This window comes from Vitis vinifera, chromosome 19, assembly GCF_030704535.1.
Source record: "Vitis vinifera cultivar Pinot Noir 40024 chromosome 19, ASM3070453v1".
Lineage (NCBI taxonomy): Eukaryota > Viridiplantae > Streptophyta > Magnoliopsida > Vitales > Vitaceae > Vitis > Vitis vinifera.
Window position 1 is genome coordinate 5,583,532 of NC_081823.1, and position 14,920 is coordinate 5,598,451.

Below are 14,920 nucleotides of genomic sequence, written 5' to 3' on the forward strand. Positions count from 1 at the left end.
AAAATAAAGACATAAGTATTAAAACTCATATCAATGAATAGTTTGTTTCTTAAAAAAAAAAATGTAAGGATTATTAGAATTACAATATGAATGATACCATACAACTGGATATGTTATTAGTACTTGTCAGTCTGCAGTATTTGTAGCATTTTTTTTTCGTAAGTAAGAAAAGTATTTGCAGCATACTTATACCATGTGCTTTGCTTTCCTTTTTTTTCTTTTGATCAAAAACTAACCATTCATGGATATCAATTTTAGATACAAGTGAAGGATGAGATATCCTTTCAAAATACAAAGGACGATCAAAAGAGAAAATCTAACAAGAACAGCAAAATAACTAGATTGAACAAGTATGAGACAAGAACATGTATGAAAGATGCAGCAATGTACAATTCAAAGGGGTAAAAAATCCCTTCCAAAAGAAGCAACCTGCTTGACTCCATGCTTAGCTAAATGATCAGCAATCTCGTTAGCTGAATAAGGGAACCAAGTAAGGGAATAATCCAAGCTGCTAGCCAGATCTGGAATTTTATGAAGCCATATGTTGTATTTCCATGGACCTCTCCCCAACTTAGACACCCATGAGACAACTATGGCAAAATCTCCCTCCACCAAAAAATTTGAAAGATCCAAATCCTTCACTTGCAATAAGCCCTCCAATAGAGCTAAGGTCTCATCCTTAATAGCTAACCCACTCCTATCGATTTAGAGAAAGCTCTCAGTACTATACCATGGTGATCCCTAATCACACCTCCAATTCCCAACTAACCTAGGTTACCTAGACCACACCCAACAAAATTTAACTTAATTGAACCTAATGGAGGTTGTTAGATAGTGTACAGTTGTTTAGGTTATTTACTTTTCCTTTTCCTTTTCTTTCCTTATTGTATTGTGGGTCCCACTAACATGTATATATATACCCAAGTCCAATGTGTATTACTAACAGTTTTTCAATGACAAAAATTAGGGATTCTCTCTTTTCTCTCTTTTCACATGGTATTAGAGCCTAGGGAGAAAAAAAAAACCCTAATTATTTTCGGTTTATCCGTGAATCAATTTTGGGAAACCTTTCAGTGATCGTGTTTCATTCCAATCACCTTTCCCATCTCCTAAAGCTTTCCGATCAATCGTATCGCCGTCAGAAAACCCTCACCGTCGGCGACTTTTTTCGATGAAGTCCTTTTCCAACACCGACCATACCATAAGGTGCGCAAGGAGGAGATCTTCAAGTTTTGTCAAAGCACCGGAGGGAGATTCTCAGCCACGCGCCGGCCACGCGCGTTTCTTCTCCGGCGGCCTGAACTTCACGCGCCGGCACGTGAGGGCGCGTGGAGCACTTTTCGGCCACGCATTTCCACCTCCCGCCTCGCCTAACGCCGTCTAGCCACCCTTCATCTGTGTTTGTGCCATCCGAGCCCTGAAAGTGCATTTTTTGGGGTTTTTTGTCTCCGTCGGCCCTCTAAACAGCCTTTCCGGCGACCTCCAATGACTTCCTCTCCACCCCGAGCCCTACACATGTCTTAGGAAGTGTTCTTCTACCCTTCCGGTAGTGTCACATTTGTTTTTCTTTACTATTTGGTCTCTCACAGCCGCGAATCCTCGGTTTTTCTTCGTTCAGCCGCGATCTAAAACCGTATTAGGGCTCTCTTCGATCCAAACATATTTCGTTCTCCAGATAAGTAGATATGGCTACTAAAAGTTCCATTTTTTCCTCTGTCATATCTAGATCTCCTATGATTACTTCGAAAAAATTGGTTGGCAGTGAAAATTATTTGTGTTGGTCTGCCTCTGTGGAGCTTTGGTTTATGGGTCAAGGTTATGAGGATCACCTTGTTACGCAAGAGGCGGATATCCATGAGGTTGACAGAGTACAATGGAGGAAGATAGATGCACAGTTATGTAGTGTGTTCTGGCAATCAGTTGATCCTAAGATTCTGCTCCATCTTCGGGCCTACAAAACATGCTTTAAATTTTGGAATCAAGCGAAAGGGTTATACACGAATGATATCCAACGTCTTTATAAGGTGGCTTCATCTATTGTCAATGTCAAACAACAAGACATGGATTTATCTACTTATATTGGTCAGATTGCCCCTCTTAAGGAGGAACTCTTGACCATGATGCCTCTTACTACTGATGTTGGGGATCAACGAACACAGATTGACAAGTTCTTCATGGTTCTTACACTTATTGGCCTCCGTCCAGATCTTGAGACCGTCCGCGATCAGATTCTTGGTAGTTCCTCCGTTCCATCCTTGGATGATGTGTTTGCTCACCTCCGCCGTCTCTCCTCCACTCAAACTTTGCCATCTGATAACACTTCAGATTCTTCTGTGTTAGTTTCTCAAACTAACTCTCAAGAAAGACGCAGTGGTAACCGAGGTAGAGGCCAACGTCTTCATTGCACCTATTGCAATAAGCTTGGCCACACTCGTGATCGGTGTTATCAGTTACATGGGCGGCCTCCCCACACTGCCCACGTGGCCCAGTCATCTGATCCTCAACCGCCTCAGCCTCCCAATTCCTCCACATCTCGTGGTATTTCCCTCACTGACAGCGAATATGACGACTATCTCCGCTATCAAGCCACCAAGTAAGCTTCTGTTGCTTCTGTTGCCCAGACTAGTAATGCTTCTGCTTGTCTTACCCACACATCTTCTCTTGGACCTTGGATTCTAGATTCTGGCGCTTCTGATCACATATCTGGTAATAAAGATCTTTTCTCTTCTATTACTACTACATCTGCCTTACCTACTGTTACTTTAGCTAATGGTTCTCAAACTATGGCTAAAGGTTTTGGTTTAGCTCATCCTCTCCCTTCCCTACCTCTTCATTTTGTCCTTTATACCCCTGAGTGTCCTTTTAATCTTATTTCCATCAGCAAAATAACTCACACTCTTAACTATTCTATCACTTTCTCTGATAAATTTGTGACTTTGCAGGACTGGAGTACGAGGAAGACGATTGGCATAGGACGTGAGTCTCAAGGCCTTTATCACCTCACCTCGCCTTCAACTCCTGCAGTTTGCATTTCCACTGATCCTCCCCTCCTCATCCACAGTCGCCTGGGCCACCCTAATTTATCCAAGTTCCAGAAAATGGTCCCTCGTTTTTCATCTTTGTTATCTCTTGCATGTGAGTCCTGCCAGCTTAGGAAACATACTCGTGTCTCGTTCCCAAAGCGTTTGAATAATCGGGCAAAGTCTCCTTTTGAACTTGTCCACATTGATGTTTGGGGTCCTTGTCGGACCGCGTCTACTTTAAGATTTCAGTATTTTGTCACTTTCATTGATAACCATTCTCGATGTACTTGGTTATTTTTAATAAAAAATCGAGCTGGGTTATTCTCTATTTTCCAGAAATTTTATGCTGAAATCCAAACTCAGTTCAATATTTCTATTCGTGTGTTATGCAGTGACAATGCCAGAGAATATTTTTCTGCACCATTTACTTCATTTATGTCCCAACATGGGATCCTTCATCAGTCTTCTTGTGCTCATACTCCTCAACAAAATGGGGTAGTTGAACGTAAGAATTGACATCTTGTTAAGACAGCTCGTACTCTCCTTCTCCATAGTAATGTTCCTTTTCATTTTTTGGGGGACACTATTCTTACAGCATGTTATTTGATTAATCGTATGCCCTCATCTGTATTACACGATCAGATTCCTCATTCCCTTCTTTTCCCTGACCAACCACTTTATTTCCTTCCTCTTCATGTTTTTGGTTGTACTTGCTTTGTTCATATTCTCACTCCTGGACAGGACAAACTTTCTGCCAAAGCCACAAAATGCATCTTCTTGGGATATTCCAGACTTCAAAAGTGTTATCGTTGTTATTCATCTAAGATTCATCGCTACTTTCTCTCCGCTGATGTCACTTTCTTTGAGGACTCACCATTCTTCTCCACCTCTGAGTCTCTTCTTGTTTCTGAAGTCTTACCCCTTCCCATTATCTCCCCACCTGATGCAGTGCTTTCTCACCCACTTCAAGTTTATCATCGTCGTCATCGTGTCGCTGTTCCTCCTTCTTTGGCCAAGGTACCTGCTGACTTACTTCCTATCCCTTCGGCTTCTCCTGCCCTAGCTCTGCCTCCTTCTGCTGACTTACCCATTGCTCTTCGGAAAGGTAATCGATCTACTCGTAATCCTCATCCCATTTACAATTTTTTGAGTTACCATCGATTATCTTCACCCTATTCTGCATTTGTTTCTGCTATATCTTCTGTTTCTCTTCCCAAGAGCACTCCTGAGGCTCTTTCCCATACAGGCTGACGACAGGCAATGGTAGATGAAATGACCGTTTTACACTCCAATGGCACTTGGGATCTTGTTGTTTTACCCTCTGGTAAATCTACAGTTGGTTGTCGTTGGGTCTACGCAGTTAAGGTTGGCCCTGATGGTTAGGTTGATCGCCTTAAGGCCCGCTTGGTTGCTAAAGGCTATACTCAGATTTATGGTTCTGATTATGGTGACACTTTCTCTCCTGTTGCCAAGATAGCTTCTGTTTGTCTATTGCTCTCCATGGCTGCTATGCGTTCTTGGCCTCTTTATCAGTTAGATATTAAAAATGATTTCCTTCATGGGGATCTTGCTGAGGAAGTTTATATGGAGCAACCACCTGGTTTTGTTGCTCAGGGGGAGTCTGGTTTAGTGTGCAAGTTACGCCGTTCTCTATATGGCTTGAAACAATCTCCTCGAGCATGGTTTAGCCGTTTTAGTTATGTTGTTCAGGAGTTTGGCATGTTCCGCAGTACAGCAGACCATTCCGTTTTTTATCATCATAACTTTTCGGGGCAGTGTATTTATCCAGTAGTTCATGTGAACGACATCGTCATTACAGGCAATGATCAGAATGGTATTCAAAAACTAAAGCAACACCTTTTCACCCACTTTCAGACTAAAGACTTGGGGAAACTCAAGTATTTCTTAGGGATTGAGATAGCTCAATCCAGTTCCGGTGTGGTTCTTTCCCAAAGGAAGTATGCTTTAGACATCTTGGAAGAAACTTGTATGTTAGACTGTAAACCGGTAGACACTCCTATGGATCCTGTGGAATTCCGGGTTTATGGATGATTGTAGGATGAAATTAGAAGATATTACAAGCTGTAATTAGAGATTTGCTAGCTGTAAATAGTTGTAGATTATTTTCTATAGATAGAAGATAGTTTCCTCTCTTGTGGGATCTGACAGAGTTTTTTAAGGAATTACCAGGTTGTTGGTAATCTCCTATTTTCCTATAAATGTATATTTCTACAAAGTAAATAATATGAAAGAAAATTCTCACAATTATCTTCATGGTATCAGAGCAATTCCGCCTGGACCTATCACTTCTTTCTCGGTTTTAATCCAGAACCAATTTTCTGGGTGCAAACCAATCTTCTTCTTCGTTCCAACTTGTTACTTCTTTAAGTTTTTGTTTTTGAGTCTAGTCTCTCATAGGTATCACTTTTCCCTATGGCCTCGGAAACCAGCAGCAGCGTTACGGGAACCATGTTTGGCCAGGAACTCATGAGCAATGGTGGTGCAGAAGGTTCATCATTCCTCATCACTCGGCACAAGTTAACTGGCCACAACTACCATCAATGGGCGAAGGCAGTTCTGATGTTTATCACAAGCAGAGGTAAGGATGAATACCTTTTCAGCACTACTGAACCGCCTAAGAAGGATGATAAAAGATTCAAGGTTTGGAACACCGAAAACAATCTGGTTATGTCTTGGCTGATCAATGCAATGGACACAGAAATAGGTCAAAATTTTCTATTTTATGATACTGCACATGAAATCTGGATGGTAGCAAAGGAAACATACTCTGATAGTGACAATACTGCTGATCTATTTGACATCAAGGGAACCCTACATGATCTAAGGCAAGGTGAGATGACTGTGACTCACTACTATAACACTCTCAGTCGTTTTTGGCAACAATTGGATGTGTTTGAGACCATGGATTGGGAGTGCCCAGGAGATGCTAGTCGATACAAAAGGATTATTGAAAAAGAAAGGGTCTTTAAGTTCCTATTGGGATTAGACAAATCCCTAGATGAAGTAAGAGGGAGAATCCTTGGAACCAAGCCTCTCCCTACTATTCGAGAAGCTTTCTCAGAGGTTAGAAGAGAAGAAAGCAGGAAGAAGCTAATGATGGGAACAAGGCCATTCTCCAATGTTCAGGAAGGATCAACACTCATCTCCCAAGGCTCCACAAACATTCAAGAAGGAACTGCCCTTGTTTCCCGAGGATCTACCTATGATGCAAGGCAGAAGAAAGGAAGACCATGATGTGATCATTGTCGCAGACCAGGTCACACCAAAGAAACATGTTGGAAAATACACGGGAAGCCCATTGACTGGAAGTCAAACAAGGAGAAGGAGGCACGAGCATTTGTGGCAAATCCTGAAGGGAAAGAAAGAAGTACCAATGATTCTGCTCTCTTTAGCAAAGAACAAGTGGAGTGGCTGCAAAAGATGTTTAGCCAAGGATCATCCACTAACCCCGTTATCTCAACCGGATCCGCTGCTCAGAGAGGTAACTTCCTAACTGCTTTACACACAAAAACTGAAGATTCATCAGGTTGGATCATCGATTCGGGTGCCTCCGACCACATGACAGGTGATATATCAGTACTCCATGATTGTAGCCCATGCTATGAGAATTACAAAGTAAGAATCGCTGATGGCTCTCTTTCCACCGTGACTGGTATTGGAAGAGTGATTATTTCCGAGACCCTAACTCTTAATCAAGTTCTTTTGGTTCCCAAGCTCTCATGCAATTTACTGTCAATCAGCAAGCTTACCCAAGACCTAAATTGTGTGGCTAAATTCTCTTCCTCTCATTGTTTGTTTCAGGATTTGGCTTCGGGGATGATGATTGGCAATGCTAAGGAAAGCAAAGGACTCTACTGGTTTAGGGCAGCTGGAAAACAAGACTCTCAAGCACATCATGTATCTTTCTCTACTCCTGATCCTAGGTTAAACCTGTCTTTAGATTCAAATAAAGAAAGTACCATCATGTTACTGCATTATTGCCTAGGACACCCAAATTTTACGTACTTATCAAAGATGTTTCCAGCACTATTTAAAAACAAAAATCCCAAACTTTTCCAATGTGAGATTTGCCAATTTTCTAAGCATTGTCGTAACTCTTATCCATCCCAAAATTACAAACCATCAAAACCTTTTTCCATTATTCATAGCGACATTTGGGGACCCTCTCGTGTTCACAATATCTCTGGGGATAGATGGTTTGTTAGCTTTGTTGATGACCATACTCGAGTTACGTGGGTATTTCTCATGAAGGAAAAATCAGAGGCAGGTTCTATCTTCAAATTCTTTCATTCCATGATTCAAACACAATTTCAAGCTAAGATCCAAGTGTTTAGAATAGACAATGTCAGGGAGTACTTTAATGTTATACTCGGAAATTATCTTCTAGAAAATGGGATTATTCACCAAAGTTCCTGCATTGATACCCCACAACAGAATGGGATAGCTGAGAAAAAAAATCGACACCTTCTAGAGGTAGCCCGATCTATTAGGTTTACCACTCATGTCCCAAAACAATTCTGGGGATAGGTTGTTTTAAATGCTACATACCTAATAAATAGGATGCCTTCTAGAGTCTTGAAATTTGATACTCCATGCCAAACCCTTTCCAAAAACTTTCCTCTAAAGCGGATTATAACTGATATACCTCTCAAGGTCTTTGGATGTTCTGCATATGTTCATCTCCCTCCGCATCAACGAAGTAAACATGATCCCAAGTCTGTCAAGTGTATCTTTATTGGTTATTCCTCTTATCAAAAGGGGTATAAGTGCTATTGTCCTTCCACTCGGAAAACCTATAACATTATGGACGTGACCTTTCTTGAGAATGTACCTTTTTACACCAAAACTCATATTCAGGGGGAGAATCCAGTCAATCAGCAAGCAGAATATCAGTTTTGGGATGTGCCCGTGCCTGACTTTGGGGTGCCAGAACCTAATTTTTCCAGTGAACCATCTATGGCACCGGATGGACCACCATCAGAGTCACGTCAGATTCAAGGAGACAAGGAGTCCATTGGCAAAGAACTTCAAGTTTACTCAAGGCGTCAGAAGAACCCTAAACCGGTGGACCTACATCCTGAGCTTCCTCCTGTGCCTTGTCAAACTGATGACCCGAAATCAAATCCCACCGAAGTCATTCAAGGTAATATTGATTCTCCTGTTATTACTGATGACATTGACTCTATGGATGATCTCAATAGGCCCGTGGCCCATAGAAAGGGAGTAAGATGTTGTACTCAACATCCCATCTCAAAATTTGTGTCCTATGAGAAGCTATCTCCTAATCTTCGAGCTCTCATCACAAATATGGAGAGTATTGCTGATGGGGGAAAGCCTTTTAAAGTTTATTCAAGGAAGAAAGGGAAGACCTAAGTAAACTTTAAGTAGGATTAATATTAATTAGAATTGAATAGGGATTGGTAATATTAATTAGAATTGAATAGGGATTGGTATTTGTTGGAGTCTAATTAGGATTAGCTAGTTGAGTTATAATATAATTAGAATTTGAGTCATGATAGGTTATTAGAGTCCTAGTAGAATAGGTTATTAGAGTCCTAGTAGACTTTGGATTTCTTAGAGAAGCCTATAAATAGGCTAATCAATGTAAATCAAAGGAATGAATTTTGATGAATAATATTATACTTTCTTTCATTGCAAGGTTGCAACCCTCAATGGTGAGACTCCATTGATTTTCTTCTAGGTGAGACTCCTAGAAGGCCTTAGTGAGACTCTAAGGTTTTCCATCTTTTCTTCATTGTTTCTTCTTTCTCTCTATTTCTTATCTTATAATTTTCTCTACCATAAAGTTTATTCCTTGTTCCTCTCCTTACACCCTAAAAATAAAACCCTAGCCCACCTACCCTTGAGTGTAAGCAACCATCCTAGGGTTGTCCTACATCAATTGCTCTCCCAAACTGCATGCAAGAGGCCTTACAGCATCCTGAGTGGAGAAAGGCAGTGAATGAAGAAATACAAGCACTGCAAAAGAATGACACTTGGAAGATTACGAAATTACCACAAGGAAAACACCCCGTGGGTTGTAAGTGGGTCTTCAATGTCAAATACAGGGCAGATGGGAGGATAGACCGGTACAAGGCAAGGTTGGTGGCCAAAGGATTTACACAAACCTATGGGATTGATTTTCAAGAAACTTTTGCACCAGTTGCAAAGTTAAATACAATCCGAGTCTTGCTATCCTTGGCAGCCAACCTTAATTGGAATTTGCATCAACTAGACGTCAAAAACGCATTTCTCAATGGCGATCTTGAAGAAGAAGTCTACATGGAGATTCCTCCAGGCCTAAAACTCTCCAGTAGCAACGACCTAGTTTGCAAACTTCAGAAATCACTCTATGGGCTTAAGCAATCCCCAAGAGCTTGGTTCGAGAGGTTTACTAAGGTGATTAAAGGAGAGGAATTTTCACAAGGGCAATCTGATCACACTCTTTTCATTAAGAGATCGCATGGTGGTAAGATTACAGTTCTTATAGTCTATGTTGATGATATAATTGTTACCGGGAATGACGAAGAGGAAATTTCCCGATTTAAAACAGTTCTAAGTAAAGAATTTGAGATTAAAGATCTAGGAACTTTGAGGTATTTTCTTGGCATGGAGGTAGCAAGGTCAAGCAAGGGTATCTTTGTATCACAACGAAAGTATACTCTTGACTTGTTAAAGGAAACAGGAATGCTTGGATGCAAACCCTCTAATACTCCTATGGATCCATTTAATAAGATAGGCTCAAAAGAAGATATGGTTGTTGTTGACAAGGGAAGATATCAAAGACTAGTTGGAAGGTTAATCTACTTATCACACACAAGACCTGACATCAACTTTGCAGTGAGTATGGTTAGTCAATTTATGAACAATCCCACCGAAGAACATCAAGAAGCCGTATATAGGATACTACGCTACTTAAAGATGACTCCAGGTAAAGGATTATTCTTCAAAAGAGTGGCAAGCCATGACGTGGAGATCTTCTCAGATGCAGACTGGGTTGGTTCCTTAACAGATAGAAGGTCTACTTCAGGTTATTGTACCTATGTCTGGGGCAATCTAGTTACTTGGAGGAGTAAGAAGCAATCGGTTGTGGCACGCAGCAGTGCAGAAGCGGAAGCTCGTGCCATGGCCCATGGAATTTGTGAAGGGATATGGTTAAAAAGGCTGCTTGAAGAACTCCAGCTCGCTCCTCACAAACCTATGAAGTTGATGTGTGACAATCAAGCAGCAATCAGCATCGCAAAAAATTCAGTCCATCACGATCGAACCAAACATGTTGAGATTGATCGTCACTTCATCAAAGAGAAGATAGAGCAAAAGATCATAGAAGTGGACTACATCCCTACACGGCAACAAATTGCAGATATAATGACAAAGGCTGTTCCTAGAACCAAATTTGACACACTTCTCTCCAAGCTGGGAATGATTAACATTCATTGCCCAGCTTGAGGGGGAGTGTGGAATTCCAGGTTTATGGATGATTGTAGGATGAAATTAGAAGATATTACAGGCTGTAATTAGAGATTTGCTAGCTGTAAATAGTTGTAGATTATTTTCTATAGATAGAAGATAGTTTCCTCTCTTATGGGATCTGACATAGTTTTTTAAGGAATTACCAAGCTGTTGGTAATCTCCTATTTCCCTATAAATGTATATTTCTGCAGAGTAAATAATATGAAAGAAAATTCTCACAATTATCTTCAGATCCAAATGTCAAACTTATACCAGGACAGAGGGAGCCTTTAGGAGATCCTGGGAGATATCGGCGACTTGTAAGTAAACTGAATTACCTCATCATTACTCATCCAGACATTTCTTTTCCTATAAGTATTGTTAGTCAATTCTTACAGTCACCATGTGATAACCATTGGGATGCTGTAATCCGCATTCTTCGATATATCAAAAGCACACCACGCCAAGGTGTGTTGTACGAGAACAGAGGTCATACCCAGGTTGTTGGTTACACAGATGCAGATTGGACTGGCTCACCCACAGATAGACGTTCCACTTCTGGATATTGTGTTTTTATTGGAGGTAACCTAATATCCTGGAAGAGTAAGAAACAAGATGTAGTGGCCAGAGCTAGTGCCGAAGTCGAGTATCGAGCTATGGCTCTAGCAACATGTGAACTCATATGGCTCAAACATCTTCTTCGGGAGTTGAGATTTGGAAAGGATGAACAGATGAAGCTCATCTGTGACAACCAAGCCGCTTTGCATATTGCATCCAATCCAGTCTTCTATGAAAGAACCAAACACATTGAAGTTGACTGTCACTTCATTAGAGAGAAGATCGCATCATAATGTGTGGCGACTAGTTTTGTCAATTCAAATTATTAACTAGCAGATATTTTTACTAAATCTCTCAGAGATCCTAGAATTAAATACATTTGTAACAAGCTTGGTGCATATAACATATATGCTCCAGCTTGAGGGGGAGTGTTAGATAGTGTATAGTTGTTTAGGTTATTTACTTTTACTTTTCCTTTTCTTTCCTTATTGTATTATGGGTCCCACTAACATGTATATATATACCCAAGTCCAATGTGTATTATTAACAGTTTTTCAATAACAAAAATTAGGGATTCTCCCTTTTCTCTCTATTCACAGAGGTGAAGTTCATACTAAGGACATCTTAAAACCTACCCTCTTTGCTCTCCAAATCATATTCCAATGATGTTATAGAAGATTCAATGGAGTGCCCTCAAAAGTAGAAGAGGAAGAAGGCCAAAAGGATGAAGAAAAATGTATCATATCCCAAATAGATTCCAAGGTCATCCATTTATCTTAAAAAATTCTTATGTACCTCTCCCTCCAAACCATCCATAACAATGCAAGGCAAGCCACATGCCAAAGTAACCTTCCTCTAGGAGTATCCCCAAACCCTATAAAAGAAATAAATACTTACCATACACTTGGGGGAACCTTATCTATCCTAGCAATGCCAAATAGATAATCAATTGATTCCCCACAACTTAGGCATATAACACAAAGACATTAGATAAGGCCTTTGTAAGGCTTACTTAACTATAATAAATCATTGATGTCGATTTTCTTATTGGGTGCCGGCCATGCTAAGGCCTTAACCTTATATGGGGCCTTTAGAGCTCCAAATGAACTTGGCAAAAAAAGGGGGGTTTGAAATTGGGGGCTTAGAAAGAGCAAAAAGGAAAAACTTCACTGAAAAAAAAGCTTAAGGAATTCAATGACCAAACTCTATCGTCAAGGAACAAAGTTTTTAAAGGTGAAACCATAAGGTGAGGCATTTCTATTCCCATGAGGCAAGGTGTAACCATCAAAGCATTAAAGCATATGCCATGTGAGACCCTAATATTTATAATTAATAAATATTTTAAAATAATTTAAAATACACAAAATATAAAATATAAAACAAATGAAAAACCTCATAACAAGTTAATTTAAGCCATAAAAAACCACACCATTAATTCCACACTTTCTTTTTGTTAGCCATCGCCAAAGACACTTGGGTAGCTAAGGTGTGGAACCAAGATGGGGAAAGGGGATGTTGGAACCCTCGATTCTCAAGGCAACTCCATGATTGGGAATTAGAAGAGGTGGAGGCTTTTCTCAAGCAATTGCAATCACAAACTATTGATAGTGAAATTGAGGATAAAATGGTATGGCAAATCCAAAAGGATGGCTTTTTTTAAGTTAAGTCTCTTTATTCCTCCTTGTCCATTGGAAGCACAAAAACCTTTCCTTTAATCATTATTTGGAATTCTTGGGCTCTAGTGAAAGTCAAATTCTTCACTTAGAAAAGCTACTTGGGGTAGGATATTAACTTTAGACCAGCTTAAAAAGAGGGGGCATATGATTTTGAATAGATATTATATGTGTAAAGAAGAAGAAGAAATGGTGGACCATATGCCTCCTTCACTACTTGAAAGCAGTAATCTTATGCTAGCTGATTTTCGCTCTATTTAGAATAAAGTGGGTATTACTCCTTCGTAAAGAAGGTCCTTTTGAGTTGGCACTTGGCATGGAACTTTCATAAGGGGAAAGAGAAAGAAAGTGTTGAAATAATGCCAAAGTTAGGACTTTAATTTAGGAATAAAAAAGAAGAGATCATTTAGGATATTTCCTTATGATTTAGTTTCCTAATTTTAGGAGAGAATTAAGCTAGATTGATTTTTTCTTATTCAGTCATTTGTGTATATATATGTGTATGGTGTGTACCGATTAATATCAATAAAGGAGTTCAGAAATTTCTTCATGGTATCAGAGCCAGTTTTCTGAAACCCTAATCCCTTCTGGCCATCTCTTATTCAGGTCATCACTCATTCCGGCCAAATCTCTCTGGCCATATCTCAATCCGATCATCTCTCTCTCTCTCTCTCTCTCATTCCGGTCATCAGTCCCTGTTCTCAGAGCCAAGGGAGAAAACGCTTTCCGGTCAGTCGAATCGTCGTCAGAAAACACTCACCGCCGGCAAATTTTCCGGCGAACTTTTCCGGCGACGGTTTTTTTCTACACCGCAAGGAGCGCTTGGAGGAGATCTCCAATTTGTCCCAAAGCACCGGAACCAGAAACCCATCCACGCGCCGCCCACGCGCGTTTTTCCGGTCGGCGACTGCATCTCACGCGCCGGCGCGTGAGGGCGCGTGAGCCACTTTCCGGCGACGCGCTTCCTCCTCCAGGCTCGCCTGACGCCGACCAGCCACCCTTCCTACCTGTTTGTGCAATCCGAGCCCTGCACGTGCCTCTTTTGGGGTTCTTTTGCTTCCGCGGGCCCTCTGATCAGATTTTCCGGCGTCCTCCGACTATTTTTTCTCAACTCCAGTCCCTGCACGTGCCTTGAAAAGTGTTCTTCTACCTTTCCGGTCCATGACAAAATACGGAATGGCATCATCACAAGTATCCAGCGTCACGTCACCAGAATCAGGGGGCAGATCTGAAATTCCAAACCTTGGTGGCAATGATTCCTCTCCTATTCTCATCACAGGACACAAATTAAATGGTCATAACTATTTACAGTGGTCACAATCTGTGTTGCTGTTCATTTGCGGTAAAGGAAAGGATGAGTACCTCACTGGAGAAGCAGTCATGCCAGAAACTACAGAACCGGGTTTCAGGAAGTGGAAGATTGAAAACAGCATGATCATGTCATGGCTTATCAATTCCATGAACAATGACATAGGCGAAAATTTCTTGCTGTTTGGGACTGCAAAGGACATATGGGATGCAGCCAAAGAAACTTACTCAAGTTCTGAAAATACTTCAGAACTGTTTCAGGTTGAATCAGCTCTACATGACTTCCGTCAAGGAGAGCAGTCAGTTACTCAGTATTACAACACACTCACAAGGTATTGGCAGCAACTTGACTTATTTGAGACTCACTCATGGAAATGTTCGGATGATGCAGCAACATACAGGCAAATTGTGGAACAAAAGAGACTGTTCAAGTTCTTCCTAGGACTAAACAGGGAATTGGATGATGTTAGAGGCCGAATCATGGGCATTAAACCCCTGCCAAGTCTCAGGGAGGCTTTTTCAGAGGTTAGGCGTGAAGAAAGTAGAAAGAAAGTGATGATGGGATCAAAAGAGCAACCTGCCCCAACATTGGATGCCTCTGCCCTTGCTGCTCGGTCATTTAATAGTAGTGGTGGAGATCGTCAGAAACGGGATAGGCCTTGGTGTGATTATTGTAAGAAACCAGGCCATTATAAGGAGACTTGCTGGAAGCTTCATGGCAAACCTACTGATTGGAAACCAAAGCCAAGGTTTGACAGAGATGGCAGAGCACACGTGGCTGCCAACTCTGAGAGCACATCTGTTCCCGAGCCGAGTCCATTCAACAAAGAGCAGATGGAGATGCTACAGAAATTATTAAGCCAAGTTGGCAGTGGCAGTACTACC

At 41.0% G+C, this 14,920-nt stretch overlaps 1 protein-coding gene across 1 annotated transcript in view; it reads right to left on the minus strand.

Moving 5' to 3' along the window:
• Nucleotides 1-14,920, minus strand: part of LOC100250302 (pentatricopeptide repeat-containing protein At4g04790, mitochondrial) — a 63,454-nt gene that overhangs the window by 32,930 nt on the left and 15,604 nt on the right. The gene's annotated exons all lie outside the window — the stretch shown is intronic.